Here is a 19,810-nt window from a genome sequence, read left to right as displayed (position 1 = left end):
GCAGAAAAAAGGGTGAAGGGTACAAAGTGATTCCATAAAACAAGGTGATGCCAGAAAGAACCACAACTTACTCCTCATTCATCTCCTTCTCCCCTGTCAGCTGCATGTCATGTACAATGGGCAGGTGCCTAAAAATGGCAAAAATAAATTTAAAAAATTAATTTTGTGATGGAATGACCCTCTCCAAAAGGAAAGTTGCAAAATAAGTGGTTGTATAAAGCCACTCAGTGGCTTTGTAATTTAATTTTTTTCCAACTGCTGCCACTTAAAAACTGTCTTCAGACACTTTTCACAGTAACATCAAAACTATCTTTTCACATTAGGACTTGAATTCTGCAACTACAAATTGACTGAAGCCAATAATGAAGCTCCAAGGAAGTGGCACATTGGGGTTCCACCTATAAGGGATGGGGAAAATGATGCAGCAATGATCCTGGCCAAAATCAGGTCAGAAACAGGTGGCAGCAAGATCACCACTTCAGGCCATGGGACACACAACCTGCTGAGCACTGAAAATCAGCTCCCACCATGCCCAGAGTGAGAGGAGCCCATGGTTGGGAACACCTGGGTGGGTCCTGGTGTGGGGCAGGGAGCTGCTCCCCTAAACCAGCAGGACACACACAAATCACCCCACTCCACCTGCAGGCCCACTTTCCTAACCCCAGTGTACACAAATCACCTTTAATTACTTCTCCCTGAATATTTATTTTGGCTTAAAAGATGAAATATTAGGAGAACACCTCGCACAAAGTGGTTTTTACAAAGCGATTCGGTGGAGGCCACTCTGTCAAACCCCAGCTTGGCACCAGTGGCCATAAAAAGCTGCCAGAGATCCATCTGAAAAGTCACTACATCATCTCAAATGTTCTCACTCAGAGCTGCTTGAAGCATCCAAGGGCAGTAAAATCAAAGGGAATGCTCTCCCTTTTTTCAGAGAAAAAAATAAATAAATAAAATTGAGTGGAACTTCAAAAGCTGGTGAGGAGGGAGATGGTGTGGGTTTTAGATAAGTTAAGTGAGGAATCCAGGACAGAGGGATAGGAATCTATCCAGCATCTCAACTCAGAGTTGGAAATTAGAAAAGAGCTACAAGCCAAGTCAGTTCTCTGTGCACAGTGCCCACCTGAGAAGAGCACCCAAAAATCACAACACTGGCAAAGGCACTCTCCTCCTCCTCTCCTGAGGGATTATCCACAGAGCTTTGGGTCTCATCCAAATATTAATTGTGAGCAAAAAGGACAGCCCAGCCAGGACCTGCAGCTGATGTTGGCCTGGAAACCAGGTTAAAAGCAAATCAAATTCAGTGCCTGGGGACAGATTTCTGCAGGCATCTCTCCTGGCCCCAGGCAGAGAGCAAAGATCTTGTCTTGCACTTCCACCCTACCACGGTGGGATGGAAATTACTGATGGCACCAAGGGCTGGCATGGGAGGAGCTCCATAATTCTGAGATATTCCCCACATGCTCCCTTCCATGAGAGCCCCTCTTTTTCAGGCCTCCTTCATTGTTTTTCCCCTAAAAAGCCAGTCAGGAGCACAGCTGGGATGCAGGGGTTGAGTCTCTTGGGGCTCTCTCACTTTGAAAGCACCGGGGCTGTTTTGGTGCCAAACCTACAGAGACAGGGACAGGAAATCTGTACCCTTCAACCAAGCCAGCCAGCTTCACTTAAAAAAGAGAAAGCCCCTGGGAAATAGAAAATCCTGCCCAGAATAAATAGCCAGAAAATCAAACAGAAGTTCCCTTTGGAGATTTTTTCCCTCACTGGTTTCTATGTACTTGCAGCAAGCCTGATACCACTGAAATTCATGTGGTATTTGGGAAGGATGCAAAAATGAGCATAGAGGAACCAAATTCCATGCAAAGTCACTGTTTCTGAGTTTATATTGCCTGACATTTTTATCTGTGTAGGAAATTATCTATATCTTTAATGTGAGATTAATGGAGTTGAGCACTTCTGGATCATTGGCACTCGCTACTGTGCTGCAGAGATATTTTTGTACTGAAATAATATTAAATCAACAATAAGGCCTCCATTTGGCATAAATTTCACAAGCACTTCTGAATAAAAAGAAGGACACACTTCATAGAATCAAACAAAAGTTCAACAGTTTTAAAAAATAATATTTGAGGAGTGGGGGAGAGAAAAAAGTTATTTCTATTGAATATATGTATCCATGTGCTGAGCACATATTCTTTGATGTCATTGAATGCTTATAATCTAGGAATAATATGACTTCTTTTAAACTTCATCCAACAGTTTAAAGCACAAAAGTACTTTTGTTCCTGCTTCTTCTGTTTGTCATTTTTACCCATCATGAGCATATCTGTTATCCCACACTATTAAAAGTTTCTAATATTTTTTTTCTTTTGAGTTAAGAGACCAACAGAAAATATAATAAACTTTTAAAAGGTGAACTTTTCACTTATTACTGACCATTTCTAAAAAATGTAATCATATCTCAACTACTCAAAAGAAAAAAAAAAACCTTTTTATCAAATTCAATATTCCCTTAAAATAATACTTCCAAATACCACTCAAAACCTTCAACTTTTTGTTCTATTTTCATAAGGTTTGAGGTAAAAATTCCCAGAGACGAGTGTCACCTCGAGGTAAGAAGACAATGGCCATGGAGCACAGAGTGACTGAAAGGCAGATGAATATCACAAGGCTTTAATCACAGCTTTATTTGCTGCTTTCATCCTCAGGCTTCCTTTCCAAAGTTCCTTCATTGCAAAAAGTGACAAAATTAAAAGGTTGGTTCATTCTAAGTGATTTTCCTTTGAAGTGCTCTTTGTGGGCTGAAGACCCATCCTGAAATTGTCCCCACCCCTGCAAATGCAGGAATCCATGTCAACTGCTGGACTGGGAATATTGCAGGAATTTCAATACAGTGCAACACCACCACTGCACTGACACCAGTAGGAAACCTGATGAACTGCCAGTGGATTTCAAAACTGATGGTGTTATTAAAGCTCCTGATGCTGGTGGGACAGCCAATGGGGTTCAGCTCAAAGGATATTTTAAAAACTTTCTTTTTAAGCTGCAAAATTCACACAGCTTTCAGGCTTTTTTTTCAAAGACTTATTGATGTCTTTTGGGGTTTTTTTAACATCTAGTATTCTTTCTCTTTTTTTTTCTTCTTTCTACCAAATTCAATAATGATATCAAGATACATTTTGGTTTTCCCTTTTCTGAATTGTCTCTGCTTTCTTTTCTGAAATAATCTTTCCTGCTATTTTATAAAAAGCAACTCATACAATCCATCATTTCTCACAATGAGGGACTAAGATTCCTATTTCATGAAAGTGTGATTTAAAACGTGGCTCTGTTCCCCAAAAACCCCAGCAGTCATGTTTGTACTGCATCAGTTCCTTAGGCCCCAGTTGGGCTGGAGTTAAGATCTGTGCAAACACACAAATGCAGGGGGCTCATCTTTGAAGTGGTCACTCAGCATCACCCAATAAAGGGCTATCAAAAAGGAAAAGTGCTTTTGAATATTTCCTCATTTCCATGTGGTGCAGAAGCACACCAGCTTTTGCTTAATATTAAGACACCCTTCAAAGCTACAAAAGTTAAAACATTTCTTAATGCTGTATACACTGAGACAATTGGACAATACTTCAAAGCCCTTGGGTTTAAATCTTTTGGTATCACTACCATTTCAAGTAAAATGTATTTACACAACATTGTCAAACAAAAGTTATTTTGCAGCTAATCTGACATAGTTTTGGAACAGAAGATAACAAAAATCTATTGCATCCTGTTTATTTTCTGAAAAGGGTGAAACGTGATCAGATGGGGCATTTTAGCTCTGAAAAACCTTAAAAACACTGACATTGTTTACATGAGCTCAAAATCAAGTATTTATCAGCTCTAAACCAGGAAAGGTGCAGAAGAAAATTCAACAAGCTTCCCAAAAGAGTGCAGGAAAGGATCAGATAAGGCCAGCTGAATACTTATCAAGCTCTGAGACTCATGAGTCACTCCTGATGGGGCATGTGAATCAGAAACACAAAGATGTATTCCTCTATAAATTCACATGATTGAGAAACACTCCAAAAATTTAAGATCATGTTCTGCCCAGCAGCCTCTCACTGAGAGCAAAGAAACTTATTGCTGCCTCTGTCTTGGCTGGGAGCTGGAAATCCTTTTATTAATTCTTTCAGAGAAGTTTATGTGAGCATTTTCCACGAGTTTGGGAAGTGTTTAATCATCAGCCCTCTAATGCAGCTGCTTTAGAGTGAGAGGTAAATTCACAAATGCCCATTCATGATTATCCTTTCCTTTCCTGCATCACCTCCCACTCCTGTAACAGCCAAAGAGTGATGGAATAGTCCACAAAGCAGCCTGAAAAAATACCATGAAACCCACCACAATCTACCTGCCCCTGCTGCTTATGATGATTGTAAATATCACTGGGGTTTTTTTAATAAGGTTTTTTTAATTTGTGTTTTGGAAATCTAATAATTCATCTTTTCCAGGCATACCATTAGCTTTAGGAAGGAAAATAATTCACTTCACTCTATGTAATGTAGTAGATACTTAAATAAGCCAGTAAACTAGGTGAACCAGAGAAATGGGCAGGATATTGGATGAACATGCATCAGACTTGAGTTTTCAGTCCAACCAACTATAAAAAAGTTGCCCTCCAAAACAGCTTTTCAAGCTTTCCTCCAACAATCACTTCCTCATAAAAAGCAGAGAGATTTCCCTTGAATCTGAGGTGTTTGTCAAACTGTTTGCCATTGGAAATCAACCTAGAAAAAGAAGATTTTAGCACTATTTTTTAGAGGTGGCTATTTACCCTTGGACAGAAGCACCAGGAGCTGGAACTCTTGGCAATTCACAACCTATGGTCCATCTCCAGCTGAGGAGCACGAGAACTTCCCAGGCTGGGACTGAGCCCTTGGTTGGACATGGGGCCATGCAGCCCCAGGTTTCTGAACCCCCCTTCACAATGGCCAGCATCAGTCTAGGTCTCAGTGAGAGAGAATATTTATTTTGTTTGCAGTCAAAAGAGAGTTGTCAGGCACTGTGGAGGCACCAACACTGCTCAGTGCTCCCCATCTTAGGTGAAATGAGAAATCAAATTCCCAGTTCAGCTCAATGTGCATAAATTGAAGGCTCTCTGTAACTCTGAATAACCCATGGCATTGCAAAATTAATTTCAAAACTGAAAACTTGCCTCATCCTCAGCATGATTTTTCCTGAGTTTATATTTCACTGTTATTCCATAGCAAAGAATTTTTAATTCATGTTCTTGAAAAAAAACAAAAAATCTTTGTTGCATCTATTTGATCCAGTCTTGTATAGACTGCAAGGAATTACAATGAAAAACAACAAAAAATATTATCATGACAGTTAAACACTTTGGTTCAGCCCCACATCCAAATATATTCAATGTCATTTTATATGGGGGCTTGGAAAATATGCCTTTCTTCAGAGCCACACAACTTCCACTGGACAGCACATCTATTCCACAGTTGTCTAAACACTAATCCCTATTTTAATCACTAATTTGCTCTTTCTCATTTAGATTTCATAAATCAAATACAACACTAACAAAGATATGGTTTTTCTGAGCAGAGACTGCAGAAGCAGCAAAGAAGCTTCTTTTTGAGTTCCATTTTCTGCTTCCCAAGCAAGTTAAGCAGATCCTAAGTGTCACTGAAAGTGACTTTTGAAACCCATGCAAGAATGTCAGCAGCTCTGCTGCTTGTATATAATTTTCTACATCCTGAAAACAGTAATTTACGTGGAAGCAGGACTGAAATGTCATGACACAGCAGAATTGCAATTGCCTGGATGTTTAAACTGTGCTTTTCCTGTTTTTGAATGTATTTTGGTTCTCTTAAAGATGAGATTATATCCTAAATTCCTGAGGTTTATGAAAAGTACTCTTAGTAGAATCACCAAAATTCTTGTGGTTTTTAGCAGCAAAAGTTTAACAATTAAATTATCAATAAAAATATAAAACAAGACAAACCTTAAGCTTAATTCCAGCTTCACTTCTGGAACAAAGGCAAACAGATTTATTTTCCTTTCACTTAAATATTGCAAGTGGGAATCAATAGAATCACAGAACCATCAAGATTGGAAGAGACGTTTGGGGTCATCCAGTCCAGCACTGCCCCTGTAGCTCCACAACACCTGAACAGTGAAAAAACTGGGTCTAATCTCTAATCTGAATTTCCCCTGCCTCACCTTAAAGCCACTTCCTCCCATCCTCTCAGTGCAGGCACTGCAGAAAAGAAGGAAATCTCCTTTGATATAGCCAGTAAATAATTAAAAAAAGCTCAACTCACATTTGAAAAGGGCAGAAATAATCAAAACAGCAAGAAGAGCAGCAAACTTTTCCAGATATTACTCTGGCTAATGAAGTGAGAGGTGAAACTAAACTGTCTGAAATATATTTTGCCATAAAATTGTGTCCTGGAACAATCTCCTGCCAAATGAGAATATAACAACAGAGGCCCTGAAGGATTTGTTACTGTGAGTGATTTTGTTTAACGGGTTCATACAAATTGTTTGGAAAAATGAAAGTGGCTGTAGCTTGTCAAAAACTGCAGATTTATTGAAAAGAGCAATAATGGATGGAACCCTATCAGGGGTAGGAAATAAACACGAGGAATCCGAACAGGGAAGGACAATAGGGATGGAGAGATCATGTGCAGTGTCAGGAGATGTGATAGAAAGCCTTTAGGGAGGCCCAGCAAAGGATTAAAAATAACTCAAGTCAGACAAGTCACAGAGAAGATGAATCATGGCTAATGACAAAAAGAAACAGCACACAGACAATTGTGTGCAGACAAGGATCCCACAATTTGTGCCACGCAGCAGCGAGGAAGCCAAAAGGTCAGGGAAGAACTGGGAAGTGAATCAGGCAGTTGTGCCGTGGATTCTCATCAAATAAACAGTTTTCAACTTTTAGGAGAGCATTTACAAACTCTGTGTGATTTTAAAGAGAGCAGTAATCTTTTTTTGGGGAGGGAAATTCATCGTCAGCCTAGCCAGGATTTTTCTCCTTTTTGTTATCAAGGCTGCATAATACAAGAAAGAAACGATTGGAATAAACACTTGAAAGAAGAAATTGGTCACTGATTACTGGGATGTAGATACCAGGGGCAAGGGAATTGAAGCAAAATGCTCTTTTGGCAGATCTTCTATTTAAGGGGCTGCTTTACAAAATGTTTGCTCTGTTGCAGTCAGTTCATTTGGGATTTTTTCTTTTTTATGGCAGGGAAAAGGGGGAAGGAAGAGGGGAAAGCAATGCTCATAAATCTCTGAAAAGGGAAATATGACATTGCCACAACAGACAGAGCAACAAACAAGCTCTGAGAATTTCACAGTTAGAAGACAAAAATGCTCCCTCCAGTGAGATTCTAGGACTCTCTTATTTTCAAACCCATGCACAAACATACATACTTACACCCTCCTGAAATCCCTATTTTTTTCACAATTCTTCTTACCATTTTCTACAGTGCTCACCCTCAGGGCTTAGTCCTGAATTCAGTTTTAATAATTCTCAATAATTAAATGTTGTAAAGTCATGTTTATGCCAGAGATTGAACAGTTTGTACTTACCACACAAATTAGAAATATCTCTTTTGGTGAAATCATACTAAAAAAAACTTCCTAAAAACCAGATTTTTCAACTGTCAAATAATGGTTCAAAGTAAATACATTTCCCTCAGAATAGCAAGATTTTTTTTAATTTTTTTTCTTTAAAAAGATATGCACTGGCTATGTGAATTGTATAGGTTTTGAGTAAAGCAGCTTCTCTGTTTGATGGCATAAACATTAAGTTTAAGCTGTTATTTAAGTGAAAAATTGTATTTGTGTCACTTACAAAAATTAAAATACATTGACATTTTATTGTGTTTCAGGCTGATGGGATTTAATGACATTTGGAGTGTTTTCAGGAAATTTAATTACAGTTTTAGACTTGGTTTCAGGGCAGGCTACTTCAAAATGACAAAACCAACCTATTAATGATGGAAAAAAGAGCTTTCAGTTCAGTGTATGTGTAGACTCAATTCATGCAAGTCACACTTCAATCTCCATGTGAAAGTGAATGATCAGAAGCAGATTTGCCAATAAAACCAAATTATTAGCAAAAACTCCAAACACTTTTTTCTTAATTCTTTTTTTTTTTGTGCAAGTGAGCAGTAAATGTTGTATTTTCAATTTTTTTCTTGGAAAAACTGAGACTAAAAATAGTTTCAGTAAGGAAAAAAACCCAAAACTTCAATTCTCCATCCGTATAGGTAGAGGAACAACCACACAACACCTGCAGATATTAAGGTCATTTGCCATCTTTTCCAGAACATTCCCATGGTATTTAATACTTATTTTTATTTTAGTGATAAGGAATCATTTAAATCTTTCCTGTAATTAAATAAAATATCATGATACTCCTAAGGATTGCAGTATTGTTGAATACAGTAAGACAAAAATTTGATTAATTAAAAAATACATCACTGGAGAGTGGAAGCAGAAATTTTCTGTTGTGAGCTCTGCATTCTAGTAGAGCACCTTGATTCATTGACAGAGAATTTTCTAACAAAAACAAACATTAACTGCAAAATAGACAGGAAAAAGCCGTAACTTCAAGTTCAGTTAAAATTTCTATAGAACTGCAGCTACAAACACTGAAATTAGGATTATAATTCAACTTCAAGTAAGGGAAAACCAGCTAGGTAGGTGGCCCTGCACACATTCTTTGGTCCATTCAGAGCCCCAAGTTCTTTGGTGATACAAAAATCCTCAATATCCCTCTTAGGTCTGTGAATTTTGTCTTGAACAGGGCTCAAGCAGATATTCCTTTTAAAGCTCCATCAAAACTAAGTTCTTTAATTCCTCTGCTCTGGAGATAAAGCTTGGATCTTAACCCAGAGTGAAGAGACTCATTGCAAAGTAGCTAAAAGCTATTTTATACATATAAATAAATATATCTCATAATATTTCTTTATTTAATGCAACCCCTACTGAAAAATAAAACACAGTAAGAATCAATTTGTGCCTGTTCTGACTGTGAATTTCAATGCTAAGGTTGTACAGGATAAACCAAAGCAGTACCTGGGGATAATTTGTGATTTTAATTTGTGGGGGGTTTTTTGGCACAATACAGGGGTCAGGTTTTATTTTTCTTTCAATTCACAGCACAGCAGACCTGTGTAACCCAATATTTTTTTATGTATTTACTTATTTTGTTTCCAAATCTGGCTGCTCTGAAGTCTTTCCCCAGAACCTTTTCACCTGTGCCTGCTGTACCACTCTAGATGTGACTCTATGAACCAAAATTAAGAAAACCAGCAAGGAAATAGTGGGAAGAAGTTGGCTTTTCAGACTTATCCTGCAGCAACACCTCAGCTCTAAGAGTAAAGCTGTCTCCCTGAGTCCCACCTGACTGCAAATTCTCATTAACACTTGGCAATTTGAACAACTGCAATGGTAATTTCATGAGAAGATTTGGCATTAACAAGAGACCAAGGAATAAATAAAGGAAAATGAAAAGTTTTTTTTCTTCCCTGCTTCTTTCAGGGTTTTTTTTTCACTGTTTAATGCCACCTTCTCTTGTACACATTCAGTTGTCCCCCAGCCTTGCCCAGGATGGTTACAACTGTAAAAATGCCTGAAACTGAACACACACATCTGCTCATAGAACAACTGCCAAGAGGAGTTTCTGTACTGATGCAGAGCCTCCTCTTGTCCTGAAAACTTCAATTTTAGCCCTTTTGGAGGGCCATAATTATGGACCAGATTATGTTTAGACAATTTTTCTCAATTATCTAGAAAATTGTGTTTAAGAACTTAAGGGGAAGGAGAGAAAGGCAACAGTTATGATTATTAAATTCTACTTCATCTCAAGAGATTTAGGCTGCATGATCCTGTCACTTGTATAAACACAAGGATGCATAAAGAGGATGCAAGATGTGAAGCTAAAGACCAATCCTGTGAGAATTGCTGGAATGACTTGGAAGAGAACAATGGCACCAGATGAAAAATGAGCCTAAACTTAATGCTACATCTAAGGTATATTAAATATTGGTCCCATTTTGCTGTCAGCATCCAAGCTGTTAACAGAAATACCACTTAAGGTGCAAGGAACCACGTGCCCTTTTGGCCCAGGGGATGCAAAGGAGAATTATTGAAATCTGATGACATCAAGCAGATGAAGTGAGATGCTCTCAGCTCAACACTGGCTGTGACAAGCATCTGTACAAGAAATTGATGATGGGTGAAATCAGCCTTGCCAATACCAAATCCTCTTTTTGCCTTTTATTTTTCCATTGTTTACTCAAAAAAAATTACTTCTTAGGCCAATATATCTTTATTATCTACTTCCTAATTCTTTCAAGGAGTTGTTTTCCTCAGCTGTTGGACAAACCCTGCTCATGCAAAAAAATAAGATATGTACTTTATAAAACTCTTTTTTTTAATCTTCTGAAGGGATATTTTAAAATAGCTGCTGCCTCCTTTTCCCATTAGAGCTTGCCAAATTCTGTGCAACTGATTGCTTTATTGTGAAGTCCAACTTTTGGCTCCCTGGTGCCAAAAGGCATAATAGATAAACAGCTGGAGCATTCTCTTCACTTGGAGATTCCATTTGCCAAGAATGCTTTTGACTGTGAAAGCAAACACACACACAGACAGACACACCAGGGAGAGGCTGAGAAAATCATCTCTGGAAAGCTGCAAACATTGCTCATTCCTTCTTCTGGAATGTTCTGCTGTGATTAGGACTAGGCTGTGGAAGCAACTCACAGTGCAGGAAAAAAACCACACAGGTGGAAAATGAATTCTCTAAGATTATAAAGAGCAGCTAAAACACAGGCAGGAATGGAAGGCAACAACATCCATACTCTGATTTTCACTCCACTCATTCATTCTCTCCCTGTTCCTGGGAAATTTGGATTGTACATTTAACTCCTCATGGATTCTGCCTCTGGTTCAGCACATATTTACTGTTGTCTATGTCTCCACTCATGTAGGCAATGAAAAAGGAATTCTTTTAGAAATATCCATATGCTGCAAGCTGAAATCCTTACAAAAGGAAGAGCAATAATACAAAGAAGAAAGGGGGTTAATGCAGCCAAGGGGATGCAGGATTATTTTAGCATTTCAAACCAGCCAAGCACAGTGGCAGCAGTCAAGACCAAGGAAAAGATGGGAAGATGTGACTGCTTGGGTTTAGGATCTGGGAGCAAGGTCTGCAGACCATTTCTGTGCAAAGATGACACACAAGCCATGTGTCTCAGTCACTGAGAGGTGACCTCCAGCAGGAAAGGATGGGGGATAGAGGGAGGTGCCACCCTCAAACCTGCTCTGAGGAAACCTGCAGGGGTGGCAAGAAGAAAATGCCAGGGAAGCATGTAGGAAAGGATGGTTTGGAGAGAATGTGAGGGGAACCTGAAAGGCAGGAGCTACAGACAGCAAACACAACGAGATCATTAAGGAATTCAGAGGTGAGGAAGGAAGTGGATAGCTTTAAGAGATGGAAATACTGAGATCAAATTTAAAATTACTGCTGCTGGATGGGGCTCTGAGCAACCTGAGCTGGTGTCAAGCTGCTCACTGCAAGGGGGGGGTGGGGTCCACCCTCAAAATCCCTTCCAACTCAGGCTATCCTGTGATTCCATGACAGATTTTGACAGAGTGGACTTTTACTGGAAAAAGGAGAAGCTTGATGAGAAGAGGTTTGTTAGGACGTGCACAAGGATGAGGGAGGCAGGCTCTGGGCTAAGCTTATTGGGAGATTTAAGGATAAGGCACCAAGACCATCTGCCCCAAAGAACTTACACTTTCCACAGCCCAAGTTCTTGCCCAGGCTGGGGCTTTGCAGAGATGCAGCCTTTGTTAATACATGGATCAAACTCACAGAGCAGCTCCGAGTGTGAAATATCCCATCCGGCCCGCAGCTCTCACCAGCCCTGAGACAGAAATCATAATAATGGGCTGAAATGGGATATGGCACACACCATCTGGCAGCTGTGCAAACAAGAAGAAGAACCCTATGAAGAGCATTATTACACGTTTGGGGACCTGCTGATTACATAGCATGTCTAAGGTTAGACATTTGGGTGTGTAAAACTTGAGAACACAGTCTAAATCGTGGATAATTTAATAGGTTGCACATGGACTTCACCTCCAGTTTATTCATTCCTTTTTTATTCAGCAGTACATCCCTCTTTAAAACACTTTCCTGCTTTGATGGTGAGCTGCTTAAGCTGTAGTTTCAAACACTTGAAGCTGAAAAAATAATTACTTTTCTGTGACAGTAGGAATATGTAAAATGGTTGGGTCCTATCAAGGTGTTCAGCATTGCCATAGAGCTGAGAGATCATCTTTCAAATTCATCTGTCACTTGCACAGACAGCAAATCCTCTTCCCCTTAGAAAGACCAGGGGGAATTATTCATACCTCTTTACCTTTTTTCCCCCCTCCCCATGAAGGAGAACAACAGAAAGCGATTAAGGAGAGTGTGTTCATAAAAAAGCTCTTTAAATCAACAAGCTTATGGATTTTGAAGGACTGCCAGGAGAGTCATTAACAGAAAAATATTCAAAAGACACTTAAACATGTTCTCTGACTTCAATAGATTTGTTTCTGTCACCTCACAAGAAAACAGAACAACAGAGAGCTCAGCCTCATCCCCTGGCTGGTTCTGTGTGCTCAGCAGTGCATTTCAATTACCCACTCAAGCCTGCTTGTGCTGCCAGAATTCCCTCTCTTGCTCCCTCTCCATCCAAGAATCCCTCACCTTTCCTTCTCCTATCTCACATGGACTATTTCTGCTGTTTGAAGCTCTGACTTCTCACTTCTTTAAGCCATCTCTATTTACCAGGGCAGCATTATTTCATCACATGTGACTTGTATGTGGTCCCCTATGCACTCCTGCATTCTTTTCCAATCTCCCCTCGCTGCCTCATGCCAAGTTTCTCATCTCCCTGAAATGCAGTGAGGTGTACATCAGCATGGTGCTGCAGCAGATGGTGCTTGGGAGAAGAGAGATCAAGTTCACAAATAAAATGGACCAATCTGAAATTGCAGGTGATTCTGTTTTCCAGTTATGGAGGAGTTGTTTGAATCAGATGCCACAGAAACTTGGAAACAGATCTCAAACATCTCGAATCCATGCTCCTACAAGTAACTGGCCTTAGCATCACCAAGAAAAAAAGTTTTCCTCTCAGTTCCCCTGTAAATGCAGGAACATTTTATCAGCTAATATTTATTCATTCCCCTATTCTTTCATGGTGTCTCAGGATTTAAAAACATTCCTGCAGAATTTGGAGCTGTAGAAAATTTATTTTCAATGGAGTTCTGTTCCCCAGGTCTTCTGTCACCCCCACCAAAATACTTTTCCACCTTTTATACATCTCCTAGCCTAACCCTGTGATTTTCTGCCTCATCTCATCTTTTCTGTGCTTGTCATAACCCCAGCTCCTTCCCTCCTGGATTTTCCTCTTCAATAATCAGCTTTCTTTCCACTACTGCATAAAATTTTGGGGTTTTTACTCCCTTGGCAAGGAACAGAACTCATGGCCACTGCCTTGTTTCTGCCCAGCACCAACATCAACCTATTCTCTCTTCTGATCCCAGCTGCTGACTTCCACAAAATTCTGTCAAATTTGGCACGTGGAGTGACTGCTTAAGCCCCATTTCCTTAGGAAACCAGCTAAAACATTTCACTTCCTCTCTGTGACCTGGATTAAATGACTGCAGGCTGGATGGTGCAGCAGCAGGACAAACATGACCTGGGCAGGACCGGCGCCAGGGCTCGCAGGTGCTTCTCTCCAAGCCTAAGGAAAACAGCTCATGGGCTTGACTCATCTTTCAGCCCTCAGATTCTCTTAATTGCCCAGTGAATTATTCACCCCAGCTTGCTCCTCCCTCCCTCAGTCCTCTCACATTTATTTTGCCCTGAATTTACGTTTAACACCTTCCCCTGAAGAGCCACCAATAACAAAACCAAAAAGTTTGCTCCTATTTCCACAGCACCAAGGACAGACTCTTCTGAGGGCTGAGAAACTTTAAAAGGCAGAGAAACTTTAAAAGTCCTGAAAGATGAGTGAACACATTGTAATAATCAGGGCACAACTGCAATTACTAAAATATCCTGCAGGGGAAAGATGGACCTGTTCTAATGCTGGAGAAGAACAGAAATTGTTCAAGCATGTGTGACAAAACACAAAAGGAGGATGGAGCAGCAGTAAAGCACAAGCTGACACAGCACTGGCCCTAAATTGAACTGGGATAAACACTTTTTTGCTGTACAATATATTCCTTTAAAATATACAAATCATGTAGCACCACAGCTTTTCTCCCACTGAATTCAGCAAAATAAATGGCATTTGAAGTTACTTCCTTAGCAGCACTCAATGCCTAACATAATAGCCAGTCAGAATATTGAAATCAAGGGTCTGAGCTGTTTGAACCAGTCTAAAAGATGCAAGAAATACTCAATTAAATGCTGGTTTTTAAACAGCAGAGTTTGTACATGCAAGGCTGGAAAAAACAGCAGCTCTGCTTCCCCAGATCCTGTCAGTGAAATATTTCAGAGGGGTTAAAAATCTTAATTGACCACAGCAGCACATGTCAGGAAAGGTAAGTGGTGTCACTTGTGTGCCAAGGAGGAGGAAAGGAGGACAATGGAAGGAGCAGGAGGTCAAGCCTGGGGAGCGGGACAGCCTGGATTAACAGCCAGGCACTGCTGGATCTCAATCCAAGCTTAAAAATCACAGCTTCGACAACAAACAAAAAAATTGGTGGTCAAATGTGACTGAATTTGAGAGACTGTTCTGTAATCAATCATGACAAGGTTAATTCTCCTAAACTCTCACTGGCAGATGCTAATCCATCCTGGAGTGCATCCATGATTCCAGAATAATTATGAAAACAAAAGCAGTTTGTAAGCAAAGAATCATGTACAGCTTTCTTTTTCTATTCCTTTGCTCTACTTCCCCAAATAATGAGGGACACACAAACAAAGCCTTTAGCAAAAACCTCAAGTAAAACTAAAACATAAATAAAATCACACCTAGGAGAGGAGATGACTATACAGATGGATTTAAAAAACAATTGAGCTCAATAAATTTTGAACAAACTTTTGTACTGCCAGATGAAAAAAAAAAAACCAAGAATAAGCAAATCAAAACACAAAAAAGGACATCCCAGAAATCCAACAAACACACAAATAACATGTTCCCTATAAGGCTTCTACCAATATTTGGAGAAATAATGCTGTGAGTACACAGTCAAAATCCCAGAGTCATAAAATCCAGCATAAAAGATAAAGAAATGAGCAAGAATTAGAAATTCTAGAAGGGAAAAAAAAACCCAAAAAATTTAAATTATGGAATTATATGGGAATGGAAGACAGGGACCTGTTAACTCCTGCTGGTGCACTGATGTCAGTGAAACACCTTTACAAGTGGAAAAACCCAGCATTTTTTCCCCTAAAATGCAGATGCTTTGCTGCCTGTTCTGGAGGGATCACCCTCACCCTGTGTCCAAGTTGTTTTCCCCCATACCAGCAGACAGAAAGGGATTTCTATCAAGCACAGCACATGAAAGCAAGTGAACACCTCCAAAAACCTGAAATCTCCTGGAGGGAGCCCATCCCAGCATGAGGAGCTTTTCCACACTGACTGCATCAGTCTGAGAACAAAATGGTCAGGTCTGGAGCACGGCTGGTTAATTCCCCAAACAGAAGTCACTAAGTTGTTTTTTCTGGTTTTTGGTTTGTTTTTTTTTTTTAACTTTTCATGGCCTCTTTCCCTCAGTGGCCATGACAAACACAAGCCCTCCCTAAGATAAAACAATCAGAGCACCTGGGCACTCTGGTCAGTCCATTCTTCCTCAACTGGAGCATAATTTGGGGTATTTTCTCTTATCCCTGGACATCTCTTAGTAAACTTACTGAACTTTGATAATCCTTGTGACTTTAGTTTCATTTTCAAGCTAATTTAAATCAGGGGAATGAATCTCAAAATATTTTGGGAGGCAAGAAGAGAGAGAGAGAGGATGGGACTGAGAAAACAACTCATCAAACTTTGTTTTCTTGGGACACAAGCCTAAAAAAGCATCTCCTGGGAAGCTGGCTTTGGAACACAAGGTTAGACTCTGGGCTCTATCAACTTGAGAAACAAACTGAACCTAACAACTAAAAACCCAGTTATTCTTAAAAATACTTTGAGAGTCACAAGGAAAGAAAAGAAAAGAAAAAGAAAAAAGAGAGAGGAGGGGGAAAAACCCCACAACACCACAAAAAATTCCACCATTGCACAGTTCAAATAGAGGCAAGACTCTCCAAAGGTCCCTGTGGTTTCACTTGTGCTTTCTCAAAGTATTTTGAGCTTTCTGAGTGCTTTTAATTAGTCAGAATTCAAGGGAACAGAGAAAATGTCCACAGATATGGATTTGAGAGGCAGGAAAACAGGCAGAGAATGAAGAACTGAATCCCTGGAGGTGACTAAAGCAGCATCTGCCCAAGCGTGGTTATAATATTGTTATTTTTGCAGTCAAACAAGCAACTGGTTGCCTGGCATCAAAGAGAACTATTTGAGGAATGGAGAGGTGTGATATTGCAGAGGATTTTTTTTTCCAGAAGTTAAATAATTTCATTTCAATGGCAGCGAGGTCAGTAAAGCACAAATCCAAGAATACATCTCTAATTAAGTGATAAAGCTAATTGGATCTGAGTTTATTTCCTGATTAGAGCCTGCACTGCTGAGATAAATGCCAAGGAAAAGCTGAGGGAAAGATTCCTCTTCTTTAAACTCCTAGTGAGGGGCAAACTACAGTTTGATTTGATCACAACATTATTTTTAATGTTTCAGATGCCCTGAAACAACAGAGATGACTTTACTTTCATCAGGTAAGGACATGCAAAAAGCAAGTGAGCTGATGCAAAATCATCACTTGATTCCTGAGCTCTGAGGTTTTTGGTATTACAGAATCTGAATGAATGAGAGCCCATTGAAATGCAAAGAGATGCTGTGCTTGCTGTATATTAAATAAACCAAGCTTCCATTTTTCTGGTTAAAAACTAGGAAAAAAAAATTGAAATCACACAAACAAACAGACAAATGCCCCCCAAGCCAAAACTTTCTGATTTTAACTAGAGTCAAACAAATAGCTTAAGTACATTTCTCAGACACTGACTCTTGTGGAAAATCTAATTTGATTTTACTCAGGAAGAAAGAAGCAAAAAGCCAGTGAGGAAGCTGATCCAGTTAGTATTTGGCTTAAGGACACATTTCCCTTCAAGTGCAAAAACGTTGTCATGGACTTTGATATTAAAGCATCTCACTGGATTGCATCAAAGGGCTAAATTCATTGCAGAATCAACCCCTAAATATCCAGGTGTAACAGCAGGAGAGCAAACATGGATGTGAAACCACAGAAGTGCAGCAGAAATGTCTGCCCAAGTCTAAAGGATTGGCTCCAAGACGTGGAATTTTCCCCGAGGTCTCAGTAAGGGGTTAACTCAGATGCCAAGCAAATATAATTTAGATGTCAACATTGTTAATTATTTAATTGCCCATAAAAACACAATTGGTGCAGATTCAGCTATGCATGACATCTCACTGCCAAGGCAAAGCTGGGGGAAGGGAGGTTTGCTCTGGGGAATATCCCAGCTTGTGTTGCCCCTACATCGCCCGCTGGAGGCAGCTGTCCCAAACTCCCAGTGGGGGAGAAACTTCCCACAAAAGCCCTTGGAGATCCCATGGATTCACCCACTCCCACAGAAGGGCTCAGGAGTGTGACAAGCTCTGCTTCTTGTCCAGGAGGAAGCCAAAGCCATCTACACCATTTCTGTGTAACTTTTGATATTGTCTGGTCAGCAACAATTCGACATTTCTTGGAGTAACTGCTCTTCCTCACAGACCTACCACTCTGAATTTATCCTTCTGTGTTCAAACTGAATGTGATATATTGTTCTGTCAGACCTCTTTTTTTAACCACAACACCTCTAAGATGAATTTAAAATAAAAAAAAAAATCCATTCCACACTGGTGGAAACTTTTTCAAAAATACTTTTGTTCTTAACTGAAACAGAAATTTTCACAGAATAAATTTTGGAAAAAAAAAAAATTCCTTTAACATGGCATCTGAAGATGTAAACATAAAGCAAAAGCACTTTTTATTCAGAAAAAAGGAAAGCAAAAAGTGAAAACATCACATTTTCCTCTTCCATGATATTCCTGACTCTTTCTACCTGGCTGGGAGAGAGTGCCTGGTTATCTGCTGTAGGTATTGCACCACATTCAGAGTTCTGAAATTCCTTTTATAATGGAAATCAGACCTGCTTTTGTACCACATTGGAAGCACAATATACATAATATATAAATCCTATAGATTTATTCCACACTTACCAGGACTTACTAATAGACTTGTCAAAGAAACCCAAACTAAACCACAAAACAAAAAGAAACTGTGGTTGTTAGGCTGATTTAAAATCGTGTATGATTTCCAGTTGAAGTTTTTTGGTTGCCACTTTAAAATGAAGTAATTAGCAATTTCAAAACAATTTTTGAATTTCAAGTGAAATTGCATAAAACCAGAAAAATCCTGTAGAAAAATGTTCAGTATGCTAAAGAGATGAACTCTCTCTCTCCACATATTTCTGTATCACCAAGACCTTACAGGAATCAGACTTGTTCTGCTTTACAGTGTCCTAAAGAACAGAATTAGACTTAAATAAAACATGGCAATACCCACCAAAAATCTCAAAAATTTCCTATTTAAATCACTTCACAGATTTACAATTTATTCATATTTTTCCTCCAAAAATTTGGATTATTTCCAAATGACCAGGTAGCCTGATATAATTTGGGCATTACAGGTCAAAACCACATGGCCAAAAGTATTTTAGTAGGAGGATTGATTTGAAAAGTGAATTTCCACTCCAGGTAAGCTTTTGTGAATACTTTCTATTATCTCACCAGCATGTTTTCTGGCCTCTGAGCTTGGAAATCTCTTGCACAGTCTGGGTTACTAATCTCATTTAAACTCATATTTAAATGCAGAATAACTGATTAGCCAACATCCTTTGTGCTAGACAACCAGAGGTTTCATGCTTTTATAATGAAAAGTGTCATCCATTACTTTGGATTTCTCTAAGCTTCCACTGAAAAAAGCCACAATGGGGTAATATTGTTTTTCCTGCAAATTCAAGGATTTGGGGTTTTCCACAAGTAAAACAGAATTTAAAATACACTTTTCTCCACAGATGTTTGCTGGGCAAGAGAGTAACACTTCATATTTCCTATATATGTGAGGTATAATCAGAGTTTAAATTTTGTCTATAAACTTCATTTCCTTAAATCCTGATGCTTGTGAGGATTTCACAGCACTTGCAAAATGTTTTTAAGTAAAACAGATATTACAAGATCAGAAATGCATTTTTCTTTGTGCTGGGTCTTCTCATTGTTCAAGTGAAATGAGATTACACCTGTACTTATATATTCTATTCTCCATAATGCAATAAAATGAGATCTTTTGAGTTAGGAGATACATATTTCCATCTCAACTCTCAGAAACTCTAAATATTTTATAGCTCAAATTACATCAACTTGAATATTATGAGGGACTCACAAAGTATTTCTAAAGTGAAACATATTTTAAAAGAGTTATGAATTACTTCCATTACTCTCTTCTTTTGTTTTCTGTTTTGAATTGTAGGACCTGCATTTCTCATTCTTTCAAAGCCACAAATACATCACTCAAATTTTCATGGTGGGAGTGACATTAAAACCAGTTTCATATGGGAAACTACCAAAATCAGCTTCCTTTACTTCCACTG

Source organism: Serinus canaria, chromosome 1 (assembly GCF_022539315.1).
Source record: "Serinus canaria isolate serCan28SL12 chromosome 1, serCan2020, whole genome shotgun sequence".
Classification (NCBI taxonomy): domain Eukaryota; kingdom Metazoa; phylum Chordata; class Aves; order Passeriformes; family Fringillidae; genus Serinus; species Serinus canaria.
The sequence above is the reverse complement of the archived record's forward strand: the minus strand, read 5'-3'. Positions refer to the sequence as shown.